The sequence below is a fragment of the Mauremys reevesii genome, linkage group 5 (assembly GCF_016161935.1).
Source record: "Mauremys reevesii isolate NIE-2019 linkage group 5, ASM1616193v1, whole genome shotgun sequence".
NCBI lineage: Eukaryota > Metazoa > Chordata > Testudines > Geoemydidae > Mauremys > Mauremys reevesii.
Window position 1 is genome coordinate 129156358 of NC_052627.1, and position 18024 is coordinate 129174381.

Sequence of the window (18024 nt, forward strand, 5' to 3'; positions counted from 1 at the left end):
TCTGAAGGAACTCAAATGTGAAATTGCAGAACTACTAACTGTGGTATGTAAATTATAATTTAAATCAGCTTCTGTACCAGATGAATGGAGAATAGCTAATGTGACACTAATTTTTAAAAATGGCTCCAGACACGATCCCAATGACAGGCTGGTAAGTCTAACTTCAGTACCAGACAAATTGGTTGAAACTATAGTAAACAGAATTATCAGACACATAGATGAACCCAATTTCTTGGAGAAAAGTCAATATGTTTTTTGTAAAGGGAGATCATGTCTCACCCATCTACTAGAATTCTTTGGTGGGCGGGGAGGTCAACAAGCATCTGGCAAGGGTTTTCAGAAAGCCTTTGACAAGGTCCCTCGGCAAAAGCTCTTAAGCAAAGTAAGGTGCCATGGGAAAAGAGGAAAGTTCTCTCATGGATTGGTAACTGGTTAAAAGACAGGAAACAAAGGGTAGGAATAAAAGGTCAATTTTCAAAATGGAGAGAGGTAAATAGTGGAGTCCCCCAGGGTTCTGTATTGGGACCAGCACTATTCAATATATTAACACATGGCCTGGAAAAAGGAGTAAATAGTGAGGTGGCAAAATTTAAAGATGATCCAAAACTACTCAAGGCAGTTAAGTCCAAAGCAGATTGTGAAGAGTCACAACAAAACTGGGTGTTAGCCAGGCTGGGCAGGGATGGTGTCCCGAGCCTCTGTTTGCCAGGAGCTGAGAATGGGTGATGGGACGGATCACTTGATGATAACCTGTTCTGTTCATTCCCTCTGAAGCACCTGGCATTGGCCTCTGTTGAAAGATGGGATACTGGGCTAGATGGACCTTTGGTCAGACTCAGCATGGCTATTCTTATATTCTTAACTACCCCTATTAAAAGGTTTGCAAGAACTGGCCTGTACAGATGAAAACTGCTCTGATGGCCTGTGTACACACGTATCTGAAAAGTAAAAGAAGAATCAGCATGGGAGAAAGGCTTAGATAACTTCCTTTGAAAAACATAATTTTAACTTTAATGTTTATGCACTTCACCAGACAGCTTCATGGATTATAGATCCTCCCCCACCACCCAAGTATTAATAAATCATAATTTTACCCGTAATACAAAAGTCAATGCAATTATATTTTCATTAAGGAGAAGAATGAGGCTTGTTGGTTTGTTTGTTTTCCCCAATCTTTTTAAAGACAACAAAAATTGCCTCTCCCTATGGCAGAATCTAAAGAGAATCTATCAAAACTTTTAGAAGTAAATCTATCTTAATTTCAATTTGTTCTAATCCAGTGGGCATTGGTTACTATTCTTCTATACTCCCTCTGTTTATTGCATGATAAAGCTATTCAATAATAAATTACAGGATGACTGTACAACAAAAACACTAAATTAATTTGTATTTCCATTCTACCTTTTTTTAAAAAAAATAATCCATTTATTTCAATGGAAGTTAGGATTATAAATACCTTTGAGGATCTGGGCCTTAATCAATCTGTGCTAACTGTAAAATAAGGATAGTACTTCCCTAACACCGAGGGTGGTGTGAAGATAAATACATTAAAAGATGGTGAGGCCCTCCGATACTACAGTAATAGGAGCCGTATAACTACCTCAGACAGAAAGAAATGTCCTACCCCCAAAAATGTATAAAACCAAAGAAAATTATATTCCAGGCTTCTAATAGCTCTACTTGCATTGCTTGATGTTTCTCAGTTATTATATATAAAAGTCATAATGCCAGTATTGCAATTCATTTATCCACTTTGTGGTCTAGCTGCCTGCTTCCTCACATTTTTCTGATTACAGCTAACACATAATAAGAAAAACAGATGTTGATGGTTTTGGTTCCAGTTTAATTTGTCCAGTTTAAATATCCGCACACACATTCATTTAGATGATCTTACACCACAGAAAATTGTGTGAGTAAAAAAAAAATGATTACTATTCTGCTCTACTCTCCATGTTCAATTCATTACATGGTAAATGTGTTCAATAATAAATGATACAGGATGTTGTGCAAGTGGTTTGGTTTTCCCATTGGCTTTTAAGTTTATTTTTGGCATCCAAGAAAGAAACAAAAACAGTATTTTATCATTATCATTTCATAATTAATTGTATAATAAAAAAATCTAAATCATATTCATGATGAATTGCTATATCTTTCTGTAATATTAACTTACTTAGGGAAAGGAAATGCTATATAGTACAGAATAGAAATAGAAATAATTCAAGAGTCCACCAGGTGGTGCTATTCTACAAAAAATAGAAGACAGCAGAGACTTTTGCTGAATAATACAGGTGCAACACACTGGAGTCCCATGCATATAACATGGTTTACAAAAGTTTTTTTTTTTCTCTGCTGCATGACGGAGGTGAGTACCCAATGAGTTCCAGTGGCAAAGAGTCTTGTGGCACCTTATAGACTAACAGGCAATTTGGAGCATGAGCTTTCGTGGGTGAATACAGATCCAGACTAACACGGCTACCCCTCTGATACAATCCAGTGTCTACAGTTAACCAACCCCTCTAAAAAAACAACTTCCACAAACCAACATAGCCCACTTATCTAAATACACAAATAGAGACATTTAGGACAGAGTTCTGGCTCGGATCGTTCAAATGCTCTGCATTCCAGGGCAGACTGATCCTGCTGCTCAGCCATTCCACTTCAGTTGGAGACATTCTGATTTATGCTCCTCTCTCTTCCTCCTCTCCCCTAACGGAGTAAGCAGAAGTCTCCTGTGGGAGGTAGCGGAGGGGACCGGGAGGTGATGGTTCTCTTTTAGGGTGGCAGACAGCAGCTCAGACTGCTATATTTTTCTCATCTACTTCAAAACCATCAACACCTGGGCAGCTCAGTTCCCTCATTCAGAAGCCTCTCTGCTCCTTTAAGCGGAGGGATGGCAGAGAGAGTAGGGGGCCCAGAGCTGTATATGTGAGAGTGAGGAACTTTTGGATCTACAAGGGATACCAGCTGCAAGAAGCCCTGAAAAGAGGTAGCCTGAATTAACTGAATTGTATTAGGGAAGAGGAGCAGTGTGACTTTTGGAAGGGGGAGGGGGAATTTCAGCATACGCCATGACTTCTTTCACATCAATATAAGGTTCTTTTCTCAGGCAAGCTGCAGAACATTATACAGTTTCTTGTGTTCTTGATCATTATCGTCCCAGTTCAACAGGACAGAATGATTAGCTCCACCCCAGTCAGACCCTCAAACATATGTAAAATACAGGAATTGCCATATTGGATCAGACCAGTAGTCTGTCTAGTCTGACAGTGGCCAGCATCAGATGCTTCAGAGGAAAGCTCAAGAAATCCTAGGTGGATATTCATGGAATAACTTGCCCATAGAAGAAGTTTCTTCCTAGCCCACTCACCCACAGGTTGACTTAAGCCCAGAAGCATGAGGGTTTATAGCCCTTATTCAATTTTTTTTTTAATCATTGTACCTCTGGTTGTTCTCATTATCCATAGAAGTGTCCCATCCTTTTTAAAAATCTTACCAAACTCTTAGCCTCAACGATATCTGGTGGGAATGAGTTAGAGATTGCTGAGGGGAAATCATATAAATGTTAATCCATCCAAAGGAAAATTTGAAGGTGAAGGTTTTGCACTCTTTGCCAAGTTGTACTTGGCAAAACTATTGGCTCCTATTGAAAAATGAAAAGGCTCTTGCAGTTTGAAGCCTAGGCATGATCTCCTCCACTGTTCTAAAGAGGAAGCATTTGTGGTGGATGGCCTTAGTCTTTCGAATCTATACAAATCCTTTACTATTTTTGGTTTTATTACAAGGCAATTTTGTTTATGTCAGTTATGTCTATTTGTTCAACAACATCTAATTTTCACACCTGATCAATGTCAGCTTTAACTTTTGTTTCCCAATGCTACTGGGACTTTATGTTCTATGTGCATTTTTAATGGGACATTGTGACCTATACCATTGTAATGTATTATAGCCTTAATGCATCCAAGTTCAGTAACACCTCATCAAATTCTTTAAGAATAGCATTTGTATCCTGTTTGGTAGACAAGCTGATCATATATGGAATCATGTGTATTTAGACAAGTTTAGCTTAGAATTTCTATACACGGTTCTCAATCTTTTTTTTTGTAAATGATTCCATTTTTTTGCTGTGATTCCATTATATACTGCTCCAGTTTCTATTCTGATATTTACTATTAATTAATTAATTAATTTGCAGTGTCACAAACCAAGCTATTGTATACCTTTGCTTTATAAATATACTGAGATCTAACAGACAGTTCTGTGTCAGCATCATCATAGCTTTGTATTGTAATTATATGTTCTTTAATGTAGTTTGCTTTTTAATTTCTTTGCAATTTGTTTTGAGAACAACATGCTTTTGCAAAATGGTCACTTTTATTGCCTACATGACATTGTTACTCTTATGTTGAACACTGTTGTTTCACACTATGACTGTTCCCACATGTATTACAAACAAAAGTGTTTTCTGCTATTTGTATACCATTGTATTCTGGTTTTGTGCCTTGGTTTGCAGTTTTCATTAGATGCACACCAGATCTTTCATTGCATTTAAGAAGCACTGTTTTCACTACCCCTGCAAACTTCCATGTTTTGCCCCAAAGCCAAGTCAGTTTCTCCAATAACTTTACTATGATTTGTTTATCAGTTATATGACAAATAATTCACTTTGTAACAGTCCGTCTGTTAAGTGCAAATTCACATGATCTAGCTTTATTATATAGGTCTGCAAGACAATGCCCAATCATTTAATATGGCATCTGGTTAGTAATAAAGAAAAGGTGTTTTCCAAGATGACAGGCTTCCATTGATTACAGAATTAGTGAAACATTTGAATTAGTTTGTCTAGCAGTTTGGAGTCTTCTTTTTCCTTCCAATAGACCACATCGTAGATTTTCAATATCTTGGGGCCTTCAACCTGCAGCAGTGGTTAAATACTGATTTCTCTGCAATATCATTTGCCTCCAAAAAAGTTTAGAAGTGTTCCAGCCATCGCCTTCAGTTATCAAGCAGGTTAAGGTATTCCAAATGAAGGTATTCAAATGGCTTAATTTGCTCCATTTTTGCCCAAGATTCAATTTGTGCTGACACCATGTAATAAAGGTATGACACACAGGAGTGCTGATAAGAAGCATGGCATGGATCAGAGTTTCCAAAGATGATACAGTTCTGTCACATGTCAGAGATAAGTAGCCAATGGCTCCAGTAGCTACTGTTATAGATTGGTCACTCTAAGGCAAACATACACACCTAGTTTTATCTGGTAATAGAATAAAATAACAGTGAAGTGATTTTATGAGTATTTTGGGGAATGGATTTACAAGTATGTTACAGAGCCTTAACATGGATGACTAACACCAAAATGGATCTTTGTACGCTATGCAGCAGCATTGAATCAGGGCATGAGTTATGTTGATGCTCTTAGTTCCTGTGCTTTGTGCCACAGCAGTCTTTGGATACCAGGAGGAGCAAATGCAGGAAGAGTCCAGCTCAGCCCCTAGGATGGAGCATGTTCAGTGTTTATGGAATCTTTGGAGAATTTAGCGGCCAATTTTTAACAAGTCTCAACTGAGCATGCATGGATCAAGATTTCTCAAATGCTTATAAGTTGGCCAAGTTTTTATGGAGCCATCAAAAGGGTACATCCCTGACACCAAACCAACCCTCATGCCAAATTTGAAGTCCCTGCTCCAAAGCATGAAGGCATTACAGCTTCTCAACGAGACACTTGTAAGAACTTTTTAACATGGGGAAAACAATGTATTTCATCTTTGGAAATGGCTGAATCATTTTAGCTTAAACTCCAAAACAAAAACAAACAAACAAAAACCGGGAACATTTTCAGCCTAAATGTCTTAAGTTTGACAAAACTATACAGAACTGAAAACAAGGTCTCAAAATGGAAAGTGTTAGGAAATTTTACCAATATGAGGAACAACTGGTTCTGCTTATAACACCACTCTGCATTTTATATATTTTAAAAAAAATGATTGTCCTTTCTTCTATTATATCTTATTCTCTTTCTTTAATAAACCCTGAATTTAGAGAAAAATACTTTTTGTATGTATGTTATTGGTCATAACAAAAATCTAGAGAGTCAGATAAATTGTATGGAAATTAAACATCAAACCCTAATTACTAGTCAAATTATCCAGTTGAAACCAAGAGCAATAATACTTACATTAAATGTAAGCAATATCAAATACTACACACTTACTATCGCCTGTTTAAAACAAAAGAAAAATTCTAAAACTAAACAATATTTCAAAGTGTCAAACTCTGACTAAATGGATTCATAAGCTCTTTTCATTCCTATAGAAAATATTTCCAAAGTCTAGTAAATTATAGTTCTCCTCCAAAGACTAAGATACATACAAATCATACAGAAGTAGCTGTTCCATTGCAGTATACAATCAACATGTCATAGAATATGACAATTACCATGTGAAATTATTTAAAGATGACAGTTTAAGTGTTTAAGATAGGTACAACCTAATTCAAGCTTTAAACTAAATGTCAGGCTATTTTGGTTCACAAAGTACTTCAAATCACTAACAATGTAGGTATTTGCAAATTACAGCAACGTTTTGAACCATGGAAAGTTGAGTCTGAAATTTGCAGTAGCTCAGTGAAAGAAGTTTCAAGTGGGATTATGCTTAAGGACAAATCTGCACTCTTGCTTTGGTGCAGAATGATTCTTTTGCCCTACAGTAGGTGTTCCTTTAGCATATACTTCATATCAAAAGCCAGGTTACCGCTCATGCAAGTTTTTACTACAGGAGATACTGAAAGATTAATGTAGCGATGCTAATTATTCGACCAAAAGGATTAACAGTGGTATTCTTTTCCCTTGCTGAACTTATACTATCATAAGGAGGGTCAGAAGTTTCTCTCTATCCCCTTAAAAACAACAAGGAGTCCGGTGCACCTTAAAGACTAACAGATGTATTTGGGCATAAGCCTTTGTGGGTAAAAAACCTCATTTCTGCAAGTGAGGTTTTTTACCCACAAAAACTTATGCCCAAATAAATCTGTTGGTCTTTAAGTTGCCACTGGACTCCTTGTTGATTTTGTGAATACAGACTAACACGGCTATCCCCGATACTCTCTATCCCCTTGTTTCCTGTGCTGCCGTCATGCTGGCCTGTTTGATCTGTTAGCACATAGAGAAGTGATTTCAGAATCATCTCAGAACTGCAGCTACATTTGTTGGATAGATAATCTTAGGGCTAAAGAGAGTGATGTCTCAGCCTCAAGAACAAGGCTGAGTAAGTCCCTGTTTGCAGCTAAGCATTCAGGTGAAAGTGGCTAAAAGCAGGCAAACCAAAATTATATTCAAATGAAACCTCTGTGTCCGCAGTAAAGTGGACACATGAAAATAACTTCCTTTTTGCTTCTTAATATTACAAAGAAAAAGACATATACATTTTTTACAAGTACACTTACAGATCATGAATGATGTGACTATGATTTTACATATCACACAGGAATCTATTACACTTGCAACACCATGCAAAAGTGTGAAAAGAGAATACCTGAAAGAGGAATGATGGCTGAATATTCCTACGAAGAATCAGGGGATCCTACCGGATGACCTGCATAGTCTTCTCAGTCCCAAATATCAATGCATTTATTATCACTGAGCACAATGGCCCTTGTTGCATTGAGCAGTAGCCCTTTCCAGATAGTGGTAGCAGCATCAGTTTGAAACTGATAAGCATCACATGATTATGGTCAGTTTCAACATTCTGCTGTCCATACCATGTGGAAAAAACTCCTGTGCAAGATCCAATGTACAATTAGATCAAACTGTGATCATTTTATAGGATTCTCACCATTAAGGGAGTTAAAAAAAAGTGTGTACAGATACTTGAAAAATATGTCAAGTATCAGAGGGGTAGCCGTGTTAGTCTGGTTCTGTAGAAGCAGCAAAGAATCCTGTGGCACCTTATAGACTAACAGACGTTTTGCAGCATGAGCTTTCGTGGGTGAATACCCACTTCTTCGGATGCAAATACCCACTTCCGAAGAAGTGGGTATTCATTCACCCACGAAAGCTCATGCTGCAAAACGTCTGTTAGTCTATAAGGTGCCACAGGATTCTTTGCTGCTTCTTGAAAAATATGGGATTCCTAAAATCTTGACCCACAGTTTAAAGCCACAATAACTTCAATATGAAAAATACGATCAGTTTAATCAGAAGATACATAACATTTATTATGGGCACAAAGAAGTTCTGAAAAGCACAAATCAAAAATGAGTTTAAACCCAGGTGGGTCACACTTTATACATAGGGTCCTGCAATTTCTACACAGAGATTTTGTTGTTGTTATTGTTGTTGTTTGCCAATTTCAGATCCTTCATAATCAGGTTTATTTTTGCTGAAGTCAATACATTTGCCAGAGATGAATTTGTCCTTATATGTATTATTAAGGCTTTTGACACTGTACTAGCAATTCTGCTCCATGCTAGCGGTGATAAACATCAATACTTTTAAAGACATATTAACATAATGGCAAAGTTAAGATTACGTGCCATTTAACAACATATTTATGGCAAAAATTAAAAAAAAAGGATTAATAAAGTCAATATTGATTAAGCAATTGACCATTTCCAAGGCTACCGATATTTGCTAGACCATTTAAATTGACACCCAGCATAGAAGAAACATGTCACCATACACTATAAAAAAATCATTTTAAAAACCCCAGACAAACACAATTTTAAACTTTTTCCTCAGTAACAGAACCCTTTTCACAAAGAATCACACAACTTTCCCATCCCAGCTATTAAATTAATTCATGTCAAGCAATTTGTTTCTGGACGAGGCAATCAAAGGCACATTAAATACCCCTGTATAGACAGAGGAAAAGCTTGATAAAATTAATTGTGTCTTACAATGTGCACTGAAGGTACCAAGCTCTAGCAGAGAGAACATATTCCAGAGACATAGGCTCCCCATTGAGAAGCCATGTCATCAGCCACTACAGAGTGTTAAATCCAAGGAAAAAATAGATAGAACAACAGGGGGAGGGGAAGAGCTGTTCTTTCAACAGCTCTCAGATAACTCAGATTCAGATTCATTTAGGGTTTTATAGATCCTAACCAGCACCTTCATTTTGCACCTGGGACTCTGCATGGTAGCTAATGCAGAAAACAGAGTACTGATGTTCATCTTAAAAGGCACACTTTGGGGTCTGTTTCTGAATGTGGAAAACATTTAGGACACTACCACAATCAAAATAATAAATTACATTTTAAAAACCTACGTTACAGCGATGCTTCAATTGCAAAGTCAATTATGGTTTTTGCCGCCCCAAGCACGGCAGTCAAGCGGCCTTCGGCAGCACGCCTTCGGGCAGTCTGCTGGTCACGCGGATTTGGCTGTGTTTCTGCGGGTGATCTGCCGGTCCCACGCCTTTGGCATACCCACTGCCAAATTGCCCTCACCGCGACCACCAGGCTGCCCACCACGGCTTGCTGCCCCAGCTAGTGCCTGGAGCCGCTCCTGAAAGTCAAGCACTCAAAGGCCAGAAAATGCCAGAATTGAGGCTGGCTCTGCAAATTTAATCTGCCTCCCTTGTTGCTATGCATTATGACACAATCTTTAATTACATGATCCCATATACTTTACCGGTGGGTTTCACAGCTATTTGCAGATAGCAGAGGACCACAGAGACTGAGGATGTCTGGGTTCAAGTCCAGGTTCTGGAGGGGAGTGTTCTCTAGTGGGCACAGTCTGTCCCCCTCTGCTCTCATCCACACACACACCCTGGCCTCCTCCTACTGCCAATCTCCTGGCTCCAGCTCCTCTCCTCCAGTGCTCCAATGCACTTGTTACTCTAGCTCCTGTCCCCTCTGCTCCTTCTACCTCTCCAGATCCCGTAACCCTGTTTCCTTCCTCTGCTCCTATTCGCCCCAATACAGACAAGGAGATAAGTGGATCACAACTGCAAAGTGATTGAAAAGGCCCAGCCTGCTGAGGAATCAAGTTCTAAGTGAGATGGAGCATCTACGTTGCTTCCACCTTCAACCTTAGCTACAACTCGATGCCCAAAAACCATTGCTAAGGCAGAGTTGAGGCGTCCCAGTGGCAACTCCTGCCCTTCCAGAATGGCATGACCCTACCTCTAGCAGAGCTGCTGCTCCGCTGCTGTCATTAGAGAGAGTGGAGAAGGGAGGGGAGGGGCACTACACACCTATCAGCAGCACAGCAGGCCGGGAGAGGTGTGAAGTGAGCCACACATCTGAATGGGATGTTCTCAGGTTAAAGAGGATGCCCAATGGAGAGGATTGCAGCCTGAAAAAATAGCTCAGAGCAATGGGAACTGCTCCATTCATGTTAGTGGGTGTTCTCATTCCCACTCCTCCATGATGGAGAGTTTCTGATTGTGTCAAGCCTGCCTGTTCTCAGCTCCTCACCCGGTGTCGGTAGTGTGTTCTTGATACAGGCGCCCAGCATGGCTGTTCTAAGCTCCCCACCCAGACAGGCAGGTCTTCCCCAGATTGTGGCTCACATGGGCCAGGTGGAAGGGTAAGGAGATGGGCTCAGACTCCCCTAGAGGGACAAGGTAACCCAGATCCCAGCTCATATCAAGGGGGCAAGGAATGGGGCTCAATTCCCCCAAGAACCTGATTCACACAAGGATGGGGGCGTGTCAGACTCCCATAGATGGGTAGGGGCTTCACAGATCCTGGCACACATACACGGGGGGAGGGAGTGGGGCTTAGACACACTGGGGGGAAGGCTCTTGTGGGGGGAGGGGCTAAGGAGAGGGGTTCAGACACCTCCCCAGAAAAGCAAGACTCCTCCAGAGCAGGCTTATATGAGGGCGGCATGGAGGGGGTCAGGCTCCCAGAGATGGGATGGGGCCACAGACCCCCCACCCCCAGATCCTGGCACAATCAGAGGGAGGGGTTCAGACACTCCCACTCAGCAGGGACCCAAGATATCCCAGCTCACATGAGGGAAGGTAGGGAGAGGGGCTCTGACTGCTGCCCTCCCACCCCCCGAGAAAGGCAAGCCCCCCAGTCACATGAGGAGGCACATGGAGTGGGGTTAGATCCCCACAGATGGGTAGGGGTCCCCCCAGCCCTTGGCACAGACATGGGGGTCAAGGAACAGGGCTCAGACATCCCAGAGAGGCAAAGCCCCCCAAGATCCATCCCACATGGGGCAGGGGGATTGGAGAGGGGCTCAGATTCCCTAGACAAGTAGGCCCCCCTCCAAATCCTGGCACACACACACAAAGAGGAAGGTAGCAGTGATCAGAGTCCCTGGTGGGGGCAGGGATACGCAGATCTCAGCTCACATCGGGTGGGGTGGGGAGAAGGCCTCAGACCGCCACTAGATCCTGGCACACACCCAGAAAGAGAAATGTGAGGATGACAGCCCCCTGACTCTGCCAGTCTTCTTGCCACTCACCCCTATGTCCCTCCCCCCATGAGTCCCCCAACTCCTCTCACCTCCCCTACTACCTACCCCCATTTTCCCCTCTCCTCGATGCAACCCCCAAATTAATCTCACTCCTATTCCCCCCACTTCTCTGCCCCGTAAGATGCCCTCTCACACCACTGAGGGCAGGTATTTGCATGTCAATTTTAAAAACAACAACAATTTTTAAGAAAATACTTTGATTCCCCCCCCCCCAAAAAAAAAAAACCTGACAGAGATTTTAGCCAAATGCCTTTCTACCTTTCCCAGATTTCTGTCCGAGGTGGGACTCAAGATGACACCGGGTGATTGGGGTTCAAAGAACTACTGTTTAATCCCTTGAGATATGAAGCAGGTGTACAATGGTGAAGGCTAACAGTCATGTTAACTCCTCTGTCTGCACACATTCGTTGTAATCGATTGGGCATGTCAATAGGTGCATGTGTATTAGAATGCTGGGCACATGCCTAACTGAAGAAGCAAACTCTTTTTCAAATAATATTTTAATTTCATTTCCCCCAAAGGACTTATGGGTGCCAATGACTCCATTGGGATAATTCTTGAATATCTGAGCCCCTGGGGCAATGATCTGAACCCTGGTTTGATCCCTACCTGTGCACTAAAAACAGTCCCAGAATGTGTCAACTTTAAGAAAAGCTGGGGGTTGGGGTTTTCATGGTTTTCTGCAGGGATTGTATCTCTTGGTCAAATGACTCCAAATTGGATCAGTGACCATACTCGCCTCCCCATGAGGCACACCAAATTTAAAGGCAATCCAAATAACCATATAGATATTAGAGCATTTACAAAGTCAAGCTTCAAACAGAAATCTGGTCTTAATCTCTTAGTCGTAGATTAATCTTAATCTTATAGTTTAATCTTTATCTTAACCACATCAGAGGGACAGCTCTGCTATAATGAATTACTGTAGTCCATCCTGGTGGGGAAAAATGCTTGGATCACAGTGGCTAGATATGCATTCAGTAGACTAGGGTAAAGTTTGTTGGTTTGACTGCTTGTTTGTTCTCTCTGTATAGGCTGCAGAGCAGGGCCCTGGAGCATGGATCAGCCCAGCTGTTTGATGTCTCTGGGGGTATATCTATGCTGCAATCCAAGCCCAGGGTTCAAACTTAGGCTCAAGCATAACCCCCCTTCCGTCTACACACAAATTGAACTAGCCCAGGACTCAGGCCCAAGGTTCCAGAACCCCGAACCTCATGGGGATGGATGTCTGAGCCTGAGTCAAGCCAGGACCCAGGATTCAAGCTCTATTGCTTTGCACTGTAGATGTAGATGCAGCCTCACCGGATTTATGCTCTGGGAGGCCACCAATAGTGTCCCACGATCCCACAGGCTGATTTTATTTGTCCTCTGGACAGTCAAGTCTTCCCATGGACAAAGGGCTAGAGCGGCCACATTTTGGGAAGGCACTGGGCAGTCTGGAATCTGGTTGTTTGGACCAAGGCCAACATAATGCAGTGTAGATGCTGAAGCTCCAGACCGGGACGAAGGGTTCAACAATTTCTAACCTGGGGCTACAAATTAGTGTAGATGCTCAAGCCCAGTTAAGAAACACAGGTTTACATTGCAGTGTTGACATACCCTGAGTGCCTAATTACGCCTTGGTTGTGAGGTGAGGACTAAGCAGGGCAGACTTGGTATACAAAGTCACTTGCTAGGTGAACTCAAGAGCCACAAACAGAGGCAGCTAACAGGGGAGTTTCCGAAAGAGTTTGGAGAGGGAGTGCGAGAGGCTTTCCTTCCAGGTTCAGCTCTATGTGTGATATTAGGATGGCCAGTGATGGAACAGTGGTGGTGACCTGCAACAGATGTGTCATGTTATCTTCCTGCCTGAAGCCAGATGAGATTTCCTGCGCATGAAATGTAAATTGGTGGCTATGCTGAAGAAAAAGATTATTGGATTGGAAGGGGAGGTTGACACACTAATGAAAATAAGAGAAGCCAAAGAGTTCCTAGACGAGGAAGTTCAGAAAACATCAGTAGCTCAGGTTCAAGGAAGAATGGAGATGGGCATAAAAGGAATTGGCAAGAATGGAAGTTAGAGAGGAGGGGAAAAGGTTATGGCGTCATTCTATATCATTGGAGACAGACAAGGATAGCCAGACTGTGGCCTCCAGAAAGAAGAGCAGCAGCAGGAATTCCACCCAGCCGGAAATTTCAAATCCATATGAAGTCCTCAGCATGGAAACTATGGAAGATACCTCTTAAATTCCAGCACATCCCAGGGAAAGGAGAGATATAGAAGACATGTGTGGATGGCAGTTCGACCAAACCTATAAAAAAAAATCAAGCTTACCTGCAAAGAGTTCTCCAACAATCCAAGAAAGACAGATGATTCTTGTTTGAGATTCAATACTCTGAAGAAGTGAATGACCATTCTGCAGGGGACATGTGGACAGCAGAACAGTGTGCTGCCTTCCTGGAGCCAAGACACAAGAATCACTCTAAGTTTGGACAGGCTTCTGAAGTCTACAGGCAAGGATCCATTGTTGATGGTTCATATCAGCGCTAATGATAGTATGTTTCAGGATCTCCTGCACAAAACAGAAGACCTCAGGGAATTCAGAAGCATGCTGAAGAAGAATGTCCAAGCCATCCTCTCTGTGATCCTTCCTGTCCCACAAGCAAGGGAAGACAGAAGACAAAAGATTCCAGAAGTGAATTGCTGGCTAGGTAAGTGGTGTAGTGTGGAGAGCTTTGGTTTTGTGGAACTTTGGTCCATCTATGGGGATAGAGTAGAAGGGGAGCCAATCTCCCTGGGCATAGGCTGGCTAGAGTAGTCAGGAGGGAGTTCAACTAACAGCAAAGGGGAAGAGTCAAAAGAGTGAAGATATAAGCACTGAGTTAGCACAAAATATAGATGTTGAGAACAAAATTAATCAAGTAAACAAAGGAATGAAGAGAAGAAATTCTTGAATTGCCTATACAGTAATGCTAGGAACTTGGGTAACAAACAAGAGGAATTGGAATTGCTCATATATGAGTATAATATTGATCTAGTTGGTATTATTGACACCTGGTGGGATGATTAGCACAATTGGAATGCTATCATCAGTTATTATAACATATTTAGGAAGGATCAAGTGGACAAAAGGGGAGAGGGCGTGGCTCTTGCTAGCTGGCCTTACACCAGCAACCACCTGCCCCTGCCTAAGCCAGCTCCCAGCCAGGATGAGTTGCCCGGTGACCTCCTGACAGTGCTGCACAACATTTTGATTTAAACACTAGAATAAGAAACTGTACATGGCACACATTAATTGGATTCAAAACTAGCTACCTGAAAGGTCTCAAAATGTAACTGTAAACTGGGAACCATCATCAAGTGGGTCTGTTTCCAGTGGGATCTAGCAGGGATCTGTTCTTAGCCCTACGCTATTTAACATCATTATCAATGCCCTGGAAGGCAAAAAAAAAAAAATCATCACTGATAAAGTTTGTAGATGACACAAAAATTGTGGGAATGGTAAATAGTAAATAAGACAGGTCACTGATTCAGAGAGATCTAGATCGCTTGGTGAACTGGGCTCAAGCAAACTATGCATTCTAATACGGCGAAGGGTAAATGTATACAGCTAGGAGCAATGAATGTAGGCCATACTTTCGGGATGGGGGACTATGTTCTGGGAAGTGGTAACTCTAAAGAAGATTTGGAGGTAATGGTGGATAATCTGATGAACATGATCTCCCAGAGAGACATGGTGGCCAAAAGAGCAAATGCAATCTTGGGATGCATAAACAGGAGTAGAGAGGTTATTTTATCTCCATATGTTTCACTGGTGCAGCTGCTACTGGAATACTGTGTCCAGTTCTGCTTTCCACAATTCAAGAAGTTTGTTAATAAATTGGAGAGGATTCAGGATTAGAAAACATGCCTTATAGTGGCAGACTCAAGGAGGTCAATCTATTTAGAGTAACAAAGGGAAAGTTAAGGGTGACTATATGTACCTACATGGGGAACAAATATTTAATAATGAGCTCTTCGATCTAGCAGAGGAAAGTATAACATGATCCAATAGGTGGAAGCTGAAGTTAGATAAATTCAGATGTGTCAGGGACCAGACCAGCTAGGAACAACTGCTGTCCTGCTCCCAGATTAAGTGCGCTGCTAGGCAACCAATGAGCCCAGCTGCATTGCCTTACACCAGAGGTTCTCAAACTGTGGTCCGTGGACCACCAGTGGTTTGCAAGCTCCATTCATGTGGTCCGCGGATAGTTCTCTCTAAGGTGCGTGCCTGGGTGGCCGCACACGGGAGAATGAAGGGCCACCCACCTAATTAGTGGAGCCGTGCAGACATGGCTCTATTAATTAGGTGCCTGGACCCTGGAGAAGACGCACATGTAAGGTGAGGTGGTGGCCTTGGGGGGAATAGGAAGTAGGTGGGAGAAATTTGGGATGTGCTGGGCTGCAGCAGACAGAGAAAGAGGCGACTTTCCCCAGCCCCAGGGCTGTGGCCGCCGGTAAGAAATAGCCCTCCTTCCCAGCTCCGGGGCTGCTGCATGGGGGGAGAGAGGGCACAACCGTTTCATTAGAAAGGTAAGACTACTGATATTAAAATATGAGTTTTGTGCTTTTATTTGTAGAACTAAAAAACATTTATTATTATTAAGGTTTTTTTATATATAGCACTTTTATCCAAAGCCCTTTACAATACTTAACTAACGGTACAAACAACATTTGGAAAGATCGTTAAGTGGTCCGCCAAGACCCTCAGCAATTTTCAAGTGGTCCATGAAAAAAAAAGTTTGAGAATCACTGCCTTCGACCTCTTAGACAGCCACAACCCCTGACTGGCTGCTGGTTTAGCTCTGCTGCTTAAATGCCTGGCCCCCACACAGTTCATAGGCTGCTCAATCCATACTAGACTCACAGCAGTGCTTGCCCTTGTTCCAGTCCTTGCTCCTGCTTATTCCAGTTCCCTGCTCCTGCTTGTCTCAGCCTGCGTCCAGTGTATGATCCTGCCCGGCTCCCCAGTAGCTTCAGTGTTTTGGTTTCGAACCCTGGCTTTGACTCTGCTGGCTTATGACTCCGGTTGATCCTCCTGTTCTGGCATTTGGCTTCTGCCCCTCTGGTACTGATAGATCAGTTTGTTTCCTGTACTCCACTCACCCTGGACCCAGCTCTAACTCGTAGGTTGAACTCTTGCCTTCACCACTAGGAATAATTGCCCATGGCCTGGTTGGTGACAGACTGGAAATACGGTGTAATTTTTTAAAGGGTGAGAGTAATTAATGAGTGGAACAATTTACCAAGGATCATGGTGGATTCTTCATTACAACAATTTTTAAATCCAGATGGGCTGTTTTTCTAAACAATATATTCTTGGAATTTATTCTGGAGAAGTTTTCTGGCCTGTGTTATACAGGAGGTCAGACTAGATGAACACAATGGTCCCTTCTGGTCTTAGAATCTATATTTAGAATTCAATACAATCTTGATATATTGCAGAATTGGTATGACATCAACAGGATGAAACTCAGTAAAGACAAATACAAAATACTGCATTCATGAAGAAAAATGACAAGTACAAAACAGGGAATAATTAGCTAGGCAGTGCTGAAAAGAATCTGGGGGTTATACTGGACCATGAACTGAATATGAACCCCTTGCTCTAAAAGTGCTAGTAACCCCTTCCAGCTTGGTGTCAATCACAAATTTGATAACCATACTTTTCACTCCATTATATGACATGAATTAAAATACTAAATAGCATTGGACCCAGGAACACATCCCTGTGGGACCTCACTAGATACATACTCCCAGTTTGACTGCAAACCATTGAAAATGACTCTCTGAGTATAGTTTTTCAACCAGTTGTGTATCACCTTACAGTAATTCCATCTAGACCACATTTCCTTAGTTTGCTTATAAGATCATCATGTGGGACTGCATCAAAAGCCTTAATAAAATCAAGATATACCACGTGTATTGCTTCTCACCTATCCACTAGGCCTGGAAACCTGTCAAAGAAGGAAATTAGGTTGGTTTGGTATGATTTGTTCTTGATAAATCCACGTTGGCTATTATTTATCGCCCTATTACCCTCTGGGTGCTTACAAATTAATTGTTTAATAATTTGTACATCAAAGTTAGGCCAACTGGTCTGTAATTCCCCAGGTCCTCTTTGTTCCCCTTTTTAAAGATAAGTACTATGTTTGCCCTTCTCCAGGGTAGATTTTATGCAAACGAAATTATGCATCTAGAGCTCTTCCAAAAATGCCTTCTCAATGGCATTCCACAAAAATGTGATGGGGGAAACTTAGAACTAAGAAGTCATTGACAAGGCTTTAACCATGGGCCTTGTCACCACCTCAATCTTGAAGGCAGTGGCACCCTGTCTGCACAAAAGCTAGTAGCAGTGGTCTTCTCTGAAAATATCCTTGTAGGTGAGGGGCAAGAATCTAATGAACAACCAGTTGGGCATCGCTCCTTCAACATTTCAGCGAAGAACATGTATTTCTATCTTTCTGCACTGATGTTGCCTGTGACAACAACCAAATCATCATAAATCACAGCTTATCTTTTTCAGCAAAGTAGATAAAGACACTCTTAAAACTCAACTCTTTAGCAGAACTAA

General features: G+C 41.8%; 1 protein-coding gene across 11 annotated transcripts in view; it reads right to left on the reverse strand.

The window, feature by feature from the left end:
* The window catches only part of CTNNA2 (catenin alpha 2), a 750149-nt gene that overhangs the window by 520455 nt on the left and 211670 nt on the right, over positions 1 to 18024 (reverse strand). The window contains exon 1 of one of the 11 annotated variants that reach the window (XM_039539880.1): positions 17387 to 17403. The exons of the other annotated variants lie outside the window; for them this stretch is intronic. The gene's annotated coding sequence lies outside the window, so the exon portion shown is untranslated. Of the gene's footprint in view, positions 1 to 17386; positions 17404 to 18024 lie in introns of those variants that run through there. 11 annotated transcript variants of the gene reach the window in all.